At 46.7% G+C, this 12,362-nt stretch overlaps 1 protein-coding gene across 4 annotated transcripts in view; it reads left to right on the forward strand.

The window, feature by feature from the left end:
• Positions 1 to 8,287: 8,287 nt before the first annotated feature.
• EOGT (EGF domain specific O-linked N-acetylglucosamine transferase) overlaps positions 8,288 to 12,362 on the forward strand; it is a 43,676-nt gene continuing 39,601 nt past the window's right edge. The window contains exons 1-3 of one of the 4 annotated variants that reach the window (XM_002713300.5): positions 8,288 to 8,425; positions 9,145 to 9,488; positions 10,157 to 10,212. The gene's annotated coding sequence lies outside the window, so the exon portion shown is untranslated. Of the gene's footprint in view, positions 8,426 to 8,611; positions 8,831 to 9,144; positions 9,489 to 10,156; positions 10,213 to 12,362 lie in introns of those variants that run through there. The other 3 variants (XM_051851481.2, XM_051851482.2, XM_070050612.1) reach the window with 3 other exon arrangements.

Raw genomic sequence — 12,362 nt, forward strand, 5'->3', positions numbered from 1 at the left:
AATTCATTTACATAGGATAATAATCCCTTATGTACTGTTTAACATCTAGAATGCTGTGAGAACCCTTTTAAAAAAACATTTGCTATCAGATCTACTTTGGTGATAAAGCCTGCCCTGCATTGATATGGGGCTAGTATAGACTTTGTTTCACTTAGTGAAAATTCTCATACATTTTGCTGCAGAAATACTGTGGGAGATTAAGGGGTGCTGACCCAAGGCTCAGTATGGATATTGGATAATAAATGGTCTACATCTGTATTCTGTTTGAAATTAGCAAACAAAAAAATATCTCAGGTGGTGAAGCACTAAGCCTTTTTACTGTAATGTAAATTTAAAATATTAAAAACTAAAAAAGGGGGGAGGAAAGTGAGAAAGGGAATATTCCTAGAATTGTATCTACAAACTATATGAATCTGTAAAAACTAAAGTTTTAAAAAATCTTAGGAACACTTATGGTTACAAGGATTTTGGAAAAGGAATTGTACACCTGCACATTTATCTTTAAATCATCCTTTAAAAATTGTCGCAATCACCACCCTTCCTCTTTTTTTTTTTTTTTTTTAAAGGTTTATTTATTTGAAAGGCAGAGTTACAGACAGATTTTCCATCTGCTGGTTCACTCCCCAAATGGCTGCAAAGGCCAGGGCTAGGCCAGGTTTATTTATTTGAAAGGCAGAGTTACAGACAGATTTTCCATCTGCTGGTTCACTCCCCAAATGGCTGCAAAGGCCAGGGCTAGGCCAGGTCAAAGCTAGGAGCTTCTTCCAGGTCTCCCACTTGGGTGCAGAGGCCCAAGAACTTGGCACCATCTTCTGTTTTCCCAGACCATTAACAGGGAGCTGATTGGAAGTGGATGGTCTCTCCTTTTGTGATACAGTAGTCATTGAGATTCATTTTCAAAATCTTATTCATGTAAGTTGTGGGGTGATATTCTAACTTTGTCATTCCCTTTCATTTAGTAGCTGGTGTATTTCTATAAGAAGAAACTGTCCTTTCAGCTACTTGGTTGCTTGTATTATAATTCACATAAGAGAGACAGAATAAATATTGCTTAATCCCTTTCATTGTTTACCATCTTCAGGATGAGAGTTGGTTTCTCACATCATCAGAGATGAACGCTAAGTTTTTGGCTTGGGTGTTTAGTTGATTTTGTCTTTTCAAATATAATTATTTAAATATATTTGTGCTTGGGGGCCGGTGCTGTGGCGCAGTGGGTTAACACCCTGGCCTGAAGCGCCATCATCCCATATGGGCACCGGTTCGAGACCCGGCTTCACTCCTGATCCAGCTCTCTGCTGTGGCCTGGGAGAGCAGTAGAAGATGGCCAGTGTCCTTGGGCCCCTGCACCCATGTGGGAGACCTGGAAGAAGCTCCTGGCTCCTGACTCGCAGCTCCGGCCATTGTGGCCAATTGGGGAGTGAACCAGCAGATGGAGGACCTCTCTCTCTTTCTGCCTCTTCTCTGTGTAGCTCTGACTTTCAAATAAATAAATAAAATCTTAAAAAAAAAATAAATAATTTGTGCTTTTCAGTGACCTCTACTGATGTCTTACATTATTCTATCTTTGGCCAGAGGAAGCCTTCTCAAACTGGTTCTTCGAATCCTTTTGATACTAGGAATAGTCATTGAGTACTTCCTTGCTTCCTGGTGCCAGATATTTTAGGCTTATTTTATACATTTCCTGTTGCATAAGCAATCCATTTTTCTATGGAGTTAATGGTTCATTTAATGGGGAATGATGTGTGGAGATTACATTCTAGGTGCAAGGGGTGTTTCTTACCACTGGCAATTACGTATGTAGGAGAAAGCTATTTTTGTAGAAAAAAATGTTTATGCATATTTGGAACTCCAGTTGAAATTCTGACATAGCCACCAACAACTTACTGAAAACAGCTGATGATTTTTTTGGTAATTCTTTTAGTCCTGAGGGTACAAATTATGTGTCAATGTTGTTTGGGATAATTTCCCATGATACGCCATAACTGGATAGCATTTGGATTGAGTCGGTTTCATTTTACCTTTTATTTTTTATTATTATTTTTTTAAGTGTGATCATTTTACCTTTTATTTTCAAGGGTTGCTTTTTACAACTTTAATTTTGCTTTAAAATGTAAAACACCTACATGCTTTCAAGGTCATGTCCACGTAAGGTATATTCAGAGAAGTCTTCTGTCTTTGTCCCCTAAATCCATATTCTCTCTTTTTGCTAAGGTAAGTATTTTAAGTGTTATTCCTCTACTTGTTAATAATAAATATAAATATGTGTGTATACTTCCCTTTCTTCACTAAATGACAGCATATTACACATTTATTTTCTATTCAGTATTACAGCTTATAGTGTATAAAGATTTCTTAATTTTTTTTAATAAAGTGACTACATTTATTATGGTTTTTTTAAAAGATTATTTATTTATTTGAAAGGCAGAGTTACAGAAAGGCAAAGAGAGAGAGGTCTTCTCTCCGCTGGTTCACTCCCCAAATGGCTGCAATGGCCAGAGCTGGGCTAATCTGAGGCCAGGAGCCAGGATCTTCTTCCGGGTCACCCACACGGGTACAGGGGCCCATGGACTTGGGGCCATCTTCTACTGCTTTCCCAGGCCACAGCAGAGAGCTGGATCGGAGCCGCTAGGACTTGAACTGGCGCCCATATGGGATGTCAGCACTGTAGATTATAGATTTACTTGCTATGCCACAGCACCGGCCCCATTTATTATATTTTAAGAAAGATAATTATGAATTTAGCTACAAATTATATTTTATAGATAAAAATACAAAGAGTATGGTATTATGAAATTTAAATTCATGTACCATGTGACTAGCAGTCTGTTCATTCTGGTATTTACTGAGAAAAAGAAACACTTATGGAATCACAACTAGTAAAATAAAAGATTTTGAAAAGCTTCGAGTAATGAAGACCAATTAAAATTTAGCTTTGTTTTAAGAATCAAATGTAGTAAGAAGTTCACTATTAAGAAAATTATACTGACAAAGGGAAGTCATTTGGAAGTCAAATTTATAAGTGACTACATTCCTTGTGGCCAAAGGAGAACACTGAGATTGGAATTCCTGGGCACTGAGGTCACAAAAAATGACAAATAGGCAATTCCCTTAAAATGAGTGGAACTGAAATCCAGCCAAATGCCATTACCCCATTCCCAGGGCAGATAAGCTTCGCTGCTTGAGATTTCAGTATTGCTGCAGTCTGGTAATTTCAGTGGGTCTCTTAAGATGTCACAAACACGACTCTTTTTTTTTTTTTTTGACAGGCAGAGTGGATAGTGAGAGAGAGAGACAGAGAGGAAGGTCTTCCTTTGCCGTTGGTTCACCCTCCAATGGCCGCCGCCGCCTCTGCCGGCGCGCTGCGGCCGGCGCACCGCGGTGATCTGATGGCAGGAGCCAGGTACTTATCCTGGTCTCCCATGGGGTGCAGGGCCCAATTACTTGGGCCATCCTCCACTGCACTCCCGGGCCACAGCAGAGAGCTGGACAAACAAGTTACTTGATCTTCCTCAATATAGTACTTCCAGTGGATTTTTCGAGGATATAGTATCTATATCCATATTGTCCAGCTCAAGCGTGGTAATGTCTAGGTAAGATATGGCTTTCACCATGAACTACCCCTTATTTAAAGAATTCTATGGCGTCTGGTGATGTGGCTTAGCGGGTAAACGCATCCCATATGAGTTCCCATTTGAGTTCTGGCTGCTATACTTCCAATCTAGTTCACTGGTAATACACCTGGGAAAGCAGCAGAAGGTAGCTTAAGTGCTTGGGCCCCTGCACCCAGAGGGAGGACTCCGAAGAAGCTCCTGGCTCCTGCCTTTGGATCAGCCCAGTTCTGACCATTGTGGCCATTTGGGGATGGAAGATCTCACTGTTGTCCTTCTCTCTGTAATTCTGCCTTTCAAATAAATATTTTAAAGAAGAATACTATGAGTCACATGGAAATCTTCACCTTGAGATCATATGTTGCCTGATATGGATTCTTTATTTATCTCTCTGGAGGTAAGTGGTTCTGTTTTCCCTTGGGAATAGGAAGAGCCTGTTGGTTTGTTGGTGCTAAACATTGGCTATGATTTCTGCCTTGCTAAATCCTGAGTCCTTGATAATATATGCATTGTGCTTTTTATGATGGGGTGGGGCACCTTATTGACAGCAGACAGTAAATGGTGAGCAGAAATGACATGGGCTTTTCTCAGGCCAAATAATTTATACATAAATTAAGACTCTCCAGGAAAATCTTTCTATCTGATATATTACTCAGAAATATTATCTGTAATGGGTGCATCATTAGTCTTGGAGGCTAAGAGAATGTGGATTCCATCGAGGATGGAATCAAATGAACATTTGATTGTATGGCTTTTTTTTTTTTTTAGCTTCAGCATCTAGATCGTGTTTTGTCAATTTCAACATTCTTCATGTTTGTGGTAGATCACTCATTGACTTTTTTAAATTTATTTTTTGTATTTCTAGTTAGTTTTTAACAGATTCAGTGTGATTTGTAGATACATTTGTAGGAACATAATGATATTCCCTTCCTCCCTCCCTCTCTTCCCCCCACTCTCTTTCCTTCTCCCTTTCTTTTTAAAAAATATTTATTTATTTATTTGAAAGAGTTACACATAAAGAAAGAGGGAGAGGAGAGAGGAAGAGAGAGAGTCTTCCATCTGCTAGTTTACTCCCCAAATGGTCACAATGGCCAGGACTGTGCCAGATGGAATCTAGGAGCCAGGAACTCCATCCAGATCTCTTACGTGGGTGCAGGGGCCCAAGGACTTAAGTCATCTTCCACTGCTTTCCCAGGCACATTAGCAGGGAGCTCAATCAAAGTGGAGCAGCTGGGACAAGAACCAGTGCCCTTATGGGATGCCAGCATCACAGGCGGCAGCTTTACCACTGTGCACAACAATAGCCCCTGAATGTCTGTTCTCAAAATTAGACATAGAGATGGACAGATCTATCCTCTGGTTCACTCCCCAATGGCTACAACAACTGGGACTGGGGCAGGCTGAAGCCAGGAGCAGGGAAATCAATCCAGGTTTCCCACATGGATGGCAGGGACCCAAGTACTTGTCTCCGAGGGTATTCGTTAGCATGAAGCTGGAATCAGGAGCCAAGCTGGGACTGAAACCCAGATACTGTGATGAGGGATGTGGGTGTCTCAAGTGGTATCTTAACCACTGCTCCAAACGCCTATCCCCTTAGTGTCAACTGGAAGAACATTTAAAATTAAAAATTTTTTAAAGATTTTATTTATTTATTTGAAAGGCAAAGAGTTAGAGGCAGAAGCAGAGGCAGAGAGACAGATCGATCCTCCATCTGCTGGTTCATTCTCCAAGTGGCCACAACGGCCAGAGCTGAGCAAATCCAAAGCAGGAGCCAGGAGCTTCCTCCTGGTCTCCCACATGGGTGCAGGGGCCCAAGGACCTGGGTCATCCTCACTGCTTTCCCAGGCCATAGCAGAGAGTGGGACTCAAACTGCAGCCCATATGGGACACCGGCACTGCAGGTGGCAACTTTACTTGCTATGCCACAGTGCTGGCCCAAAACTAAATTTTAGCAGTGATATTTTAAGTAGTCTAGTAAGAAACAGTAGTTCTCATGTTCTGAAAGTCCCTTCATACTTATTCCTATAAATCTGAAAGACCACTCAAAAGTAACTAAAAGAGCAGTTTGTCGATGTCAAGTAATTTGATTAGTTTGTATATACTTGCAATTAGATTAACATAGGATGAGAAACCTTTCTTAGGTGTTACATTTAGTATATATGAGATATATATGAGGGAGCTTCAAAAAGTTCCTGGAAAATTCACTTTAACCCCATTTCCCCATAAGCTTTCTAAGGCTTCCTCAAAAATCATGTACATGAATTTAAAAAAACTTAATTCTCATTTTATTTTTAAAGGTGGGGGGACACCTTCCATCTGTTAGTTCACTATCCAAATGTCCGCAAGGTCTGGGGTCAAAGCTGGGAGCCCTGAGTTCAACCTGGGTCCCCTACAAGAGTGGCAAGAATCCAAGTACTTAAGCCATCCTCTGCTACTTCCCTGGATGTGCATTTGCCGGAAGCCGCATGGGAAGTGGAAGAGCCGGGGCTGCAAGCAGGCTCTCCCACATGGGATCCAGGCATTCCAAGCTGCCACTTTACCTCCGTGTCAAACACCTGCCTTAGAATTTGTTGACTTTTGAACACGTAAAACCAACTTGTTTACAACTTTACTTTTAAATGACAATTCATGTTGAATCAAAAGGAAAACTATATTTCCTGTACATGACATAATAGGATGGTGGCAAGTAAAATGAAAAAGCATTTTTAAAAAGTACTGTCCTTATTAGTATGGGAGTGGGTAAAGAATAAAAGAAGAAAACAGTAAATCCCTTAGAGGCAAAGTCTTTCTTACAAGAACAGATGAATCAATGCTTTAAAATGTTTTAGAATAACACTTGTCATCTGCTAAACACCCTATGATTTTTTTTTTAATTTGACAGAGTTATAGACAGAGAGAGAGAGAGAGAGACAGAGAGAAAGATCTTCCTTCCGTTGGTTCACTCTCCAAATGGCCGCCACGGCCAGCTCTTCGACAATCCGAAGGCAGGAGCCAGGTGCTTCCTCCTGGCTTCCCACGGGGGTGCAGGGGCCCTAGCACTTGGGCCATCCTCCATTGCCCTCCCCGGCCACAGCAGAGAGCTGGACAGGAAGAGGAGCAACCGGGACTAGAACCCCGTGCCCATATGGTATGCCGGCACCACAGGTGGAGGATTAACCAAGTGATCCACGGCCCTAACACCGTATGATTTTTATTTGAAAAGAATTTTCCAGATAATAGCTCTGAATTAGCAGGTCACTAATAGAACTTGTATCCATTCTAATAACAGCATCTAAAAAAATTGGAACTCATGTATGCCTTTGGAAACAAAGCATTGAGCTTCCTTGTGATTATATTACTTACTAGTTGTGACTCTACATCTGAGTGCGTTTATTCTGATGGTATCAGCCTTCACTATGTCCGTTTAAGGTGGATCAGTATTTGACAATTGACCATATTGTGCTATAGATGGCATACTAGAAATGAGGGAAGGCAGTGCTGTGGGGCAGCAGGTAAAGCCTCCCTCTGCAGTGCCAGCATCCCATATGGACGCCAGTGAGAATTCTGGCTGCTCCACTTCCGATCCAGCTATCTGCTATGGCCTGGGAAAGCAGCAGAAGATGGCCCAAGTCCTTGGGCCCCTGCATCCGTGGGGAGACTGGAAAGAAACTCCAGGCTCCTGGCTTCAGATTGGCCCAGCTCGGCTGTTGAAGCCATCTGGCGAGTGAATCAACGGATGGAAGACCTCTCCGTCTCTCTGTTTCTCTTTCTCTCTCCCCCCACCCCCCTGCGCCTCTCTCTAACTCTGCCTTCCAAGTAAATAAATAAATCTTAAAAAATTTGGGGGGGGGGGCAAAGAACAGAAGTCAGTGAGAGAGGTGTGTTCAAGTCATTATGATATACACAATTACATTCAAGTAAGTATAAAACCAGAAACATTAAACTTCTCGGGCGGGCATTGCTGCACAGCAGGTTAAGCTGCCGCTTCAGACTCCAGCATTCCATAACCAAGTGCTGGGTTCGGATCCCCACAACTCCACTTTCAATCCGAATTCCTGAATATGCGCACCGCGGGAGGCTGCAGATGCTGGCTCACAGGCTTGGTCCCTGCCACCATGCTGGAGATCGGGATGGAGTTTCTGGCTCCTCCCGTAGGCCGGGCCCAACCCTGGCTGTGGCAAGCATTTGCAGAGCAAACCAGAGATGGGAAAATCGCTGTCTCCCTCTCTCTCTCTCCCTTTCAAATAAATAAAAATAAACATTAAAACAAAAACACAACCTCAGAGTGCCATTTGAACATGGGGAGCTTTCGGATAAGAAAAAATACACCACTTTATTACCATCTTTGCAACAGGCACAGGAAGACCAAAACCTGTCTTCTGTCAATTACGTCCAGTCCCCAAATCTGCAAGTTTGCTCAAAGAAGGGAGGTAAGCGGAGGCCACGCGGAGGGCAGCAGCACCCACTTCGCTTTCGCCTAACTTTGCTCACAAGGGGGCGCTGGCGTCCCCGGTTTCCCAGCCCGGCTTCGGTGGCGGGGTGAGAGGCCGTCACCCTAATCTCAGCGGCGATAGGACACAAGGGGAAGCAGAGCGTGGTTTCCCGGATCCGCGCCCCTGCCCTGCGGAGCGCTGCCCCTCGCCGCTCCGGCCTCGCCAGGGCTCGGGCCCGCCCCCGGCGCCGGCCGCCCAAGGTGTCCCGCCTGCTCCCTGGCGCCCCCTGGCCCGGCTCTGGCGCCCGAGGTTTCCGGTGAGCGGGAGTCGCCGGTTATGACGACTCCCTGCTCCCGAGCCGCCGCCGTCTCCTCCTGCTCCGCAGCCGCGGCTCCCCGGCTCCAGGTGGGCCTCCCCGCGCGCCGAGGGCCAGCACCTGCGCCCCTGCCCGCCGCCGCACACCGGGCCCGGCTGTGCGTGCTGCCGGCGTGGCTTCCCCGGGAACCGCAGCCTCTCCGCCGACTCCGCCCGCACCCTCCCATGCCCGGTGGGCCGGAGAGGCGGCCGTCGGGAAGCCGACCGTGGCCCTGCCGGGTGCTGGCGGCGAGGCGCCGGATTCGCGGGCACCCCGCTGGGGCTCCGGGGGAGGTGGCGGGGTGCCCCTGCCTTCACGCCTTGGACCCGGTTTCCCCGGCCCGGGGCGGAGCTGCTCCTCCAGGCCCCTCCCTGGCGCAGCGGGGACGTGGGGGGCGGCCCCCAGAGGTCTCTGCGACAGTGGAGGAGCCCCGGGCGGATCGCGGGGTCCCCAAGGTGGGCTCAGGGGCTTGGCTGAGCGCGCCGTGGACTCGCCCCACTGCGCGGGGGCTCACCTAGCCCTCCTGGGCCACTTCCACCTCTGCGGCTCCGCAGGCAGCCAGGCCCTTCTGAGCCCCGTCTGGCGTCCCGCGTGAGACTTTACCAACCGGTTTAGGGGTCCGAGCCTTGCGCGTTTCAAGTTTCATTTGTGCACTGCTTCCTTCAAACCTTCGCGCGCTCCGACGCGGTTCCGCTCCCCTCTCACCCGTGTGGTGCCCGACAACCCCGGGATTCAGACTTTGATTTTTTTCCTCCTCCCTGCTTTTTAGGCCTGTGGATCCCGTCAAGGCATGTAGGAGTGGAGCTGCTGGAAGACGTTGCACAGGCACTGACCGTCGCGCAGCCCGCATCCCTGCGCGCACGTGGGCTTCCTGCCAGGCCCCCGGGGCTGTACTTTCATGCACCAGTAGTTACCCTCGTCGCCCGGTGCAAGTGCCTGCGTGCCCTCCGCCAAAGCCGGGTTGTTGATCGGCGTCTGTAGAGTTTTCCCAGCAGTCGCCTGAGTGTTGCTTTTTCCTCCGTGGGTGGCTGAGTTTAGTGATAGCCGGAGCTCAAGGAAGGGCGAGGGTCTCGGATAACCAAAGCTCAGGACTTGGCCTTACGCCCAGCGACGGTGAGTCGTGGGGAAGTCCAGTGATGCGATGAGTAGGGGTACTGCGGTGAGAGCCGGGGCAGTTGTGTGCTCCTAGGAGTGTGGCACTCACCACTAGCTGTCCCTGGCCTGTGCCAACTGGGGCTGCAGAAGGTGGGTGAGCAGCTGGCCTCAGTTACTGAGCTAAGAGTCATGTCTGATCCTTTGCCTTGAGAGGTATGGTTTTCATGAAGAAGGTGAGTCAGACCTTCCGGTTAGGGGCTAACTCACTTTTTAAAGAAAATTAATTCATTTATTCAAAAGATGGAGTGATACAGGAAAAAAAGAAATCTTCTGGTTCACTCCCTAGAAGGCTACTACTGCCAGGGCTGCTCGGGCTGGAGCAGACTGAAGCCAGGAGCAAGGAGCTCCATCTGGGCCTCCCACGTGGGTAGCAGAGGGCCAAGCACTTGGGCCATCCTCCACTGCTTTCCCAGGTGCGTTAGCAGGGAGCTGGATCAGAAGTGAAGCAGCCGGGACTCTGGTATGGGATGCTGATGTCACAGGCCACAGCCTAACCTGCTGGGCCACAACTGGGTACCTCATTAAATTCTATTCTTTCAGACTAGTTCCTTTAATTCAAAATATCCTCTTGAATGATAAACTCTACTTTAACGTCCTGTTAATGGTATCTGTTTCATTTCTGCCAGGTTTTCCATACCTCAAACATTGCTACAGCTTCTTTGTGATTCTGGAGATTAACAAGGTAATTATTTTAATTACAGGTAGAGCCATTGATACTATTAGTATGTGTTTTATATTTTGTTAAAATCGCTCTCAACTCAGGTAAAAGTCCCAGCAAAAAAAATGTTGATTCAGATCGGCTCTACAACAGGTAGAGATGCTGTCGGAGCTACCTAAATGAAAAGCCATCATATTTACTGCTGCACAGGGGAAAAGGACTTCCTCTTGGTGTCCCCACTGTCCAGGTACCTTCCCATAGCCTTGGAGCTTGAGGTTGGATTGAAAAGTCTGTATCTAAAGGCCTGGAGTCAGTGGAGACTGGTTCTGAAAACTGGATTTTGCAGGAGGCCCCAGAAAACAGGTGACTCAGCTGAGGAACGTCCAGCATGGACCGTGCCCTGTCACCTGGTGCAGAGGGCGCTTAAAAAATTAGAGCAAAGACACCTCAAGTGAACCGCGAATGGCATGATGATGGGGTGGGAGAGATGCAAGGAATTTGGCCTGAGCTAGGAACCTTACTGGAGGAGCTGAACATGCAGAGGCCACTTTGTGCCATGTTAAGGTTTTTTTTTTTTTTTAATGTTATTATTATTATTTATTTAACAGGTAGAGATATAGATAGTGAGAGAGAGAGACAGAGAGAAAGGTCTTCCTTCTGTTGGTTCACCCCCCAAATGGCTGCTATGCCTGGTGCCAATCTGAAGCCAGGAGCCAGGTGCTTCCTCCTGGTCTCCCATGCGGGTGCAGGGCCCAAGCACCTGGGCCATCCTCCACTGCACTCCTGGGCCACAGCTAGACTGGAAGAGAAGCAACTAGGACTAGAACCCGGCGCCCATATAGGATGCTGGTGCCGCAGGCGGAGGATTAACCAAGTGAGGCACGGTGCCGGCCCCCAATGTTAAGGGTTTTTAAGGCCAGTGTTAGGCTGGGAAGAGTTCAACTGCACTCCTGGAATGTCTGAGTCTTGCCTCTTATCACAAATTGTCATAATACTTGCTGGGCCATTAGCATCACCAGGGCTATACCTTAGTTGACAACTGGGTCTTTGCTGCTTCCTTGCTACTTGGAAGATCCCCCTGGAACTCAGTAGGTACCCACATGTTGATGGTGATTACTGCTTTTCATTCCACAGACAGACTTGCTTGGAGCCACTCCACTTCCTTTTCTCTATTGCTGAAACATCTTTTTTAAGATTTTTTTTTTTGAGGGGTGGAGTTACAGACGGAGGGAGAGACAGAGAGAATGATCTTCCATCTGCTAGTTTACTCCCCAAATGGCTGCAACAGCCAGAGCTGAGCTGATCCAAAGTCAGGGCCAGGAGCTTCTTCTTGGTCTCCCACATGGGTGCACTTAGGCTGTCTTCCACTGCTTTCCCAGGTGCATTAGCAAGGGAGCTGGATGGGAAGTGGAGCAGCTGGGACACAAACCGGTGCCTGTATGGGATGCTGGTGCTGCAGGTAGCGGCTTAACCTGCTGTGCCACAGCACCAGCCCCCATTTTATCAATGACTAACTCATTTAACTCATAGCAGCCCTCACAGGAAGGTTCATTTGTAGGTCCATTCTACAGATGGGGAAATTGAGGCACAGAAAGGTCAAATAACTTGCTCAGGATCATAGAGCTAGGCACCTTTAGACAGAGATAGAAACCCAGGAGGCTGAACTTCAAAGTTCATCTTTGAAATGGCCAAGCTGTGTTGTGTATCATGTTCCCTTTCTTTGTTTCAGGTATACTGAGTTGTTTTTGTAAATGAAGTGTTACCGGAATACAGAGACTCCCATGCCTTTGTAATAACTGTGGCTGCTTCCCTGACAAAGGCATGGTTGAGTCGTTGCCGCACAGATCACGTAGGTCCTGCAAAGGCAAAGATGTTTCCTACGTCCTCCTAGACAGAAGTTGGTGGCCCCCAGTTTATTTGATTCATGGTGCTTCTCCCCATTGGAAGTGTATTATTTATTTGACTGTTTATGTCTCTGGTGCTAGGTAATACAATCCTGGAGAACAAGGATCTTTCTGGTTTGTTCCTTTTTGTACGCTTAGTTCCTAGCACAGAGCCTGGCACCTAGCAGGTGCTCAATAAGTATTTATTGCTTAGTGACATAGCAGAGTGTGTTGTAATTATACTAAGCTCTTGACACTTTTCTTTGCCTTTCAGAGGAATTTTTCCTTTTT

The sequence above is a fragment of the Oryctolagus cuniculus genome, chromosome 10, assembly GCF_964237555.1.
Source record: "Oryctolagus cuniculus chromosome 10, mOryCun1.1, whole genome shotgun sequence".
Lineage (NCBI taxonomy): Eukaryota > Metazoa > Chordata > Mammalia > Lagomorpha > Leporidae > Oryctolagus > Oryctolagus cuniculus.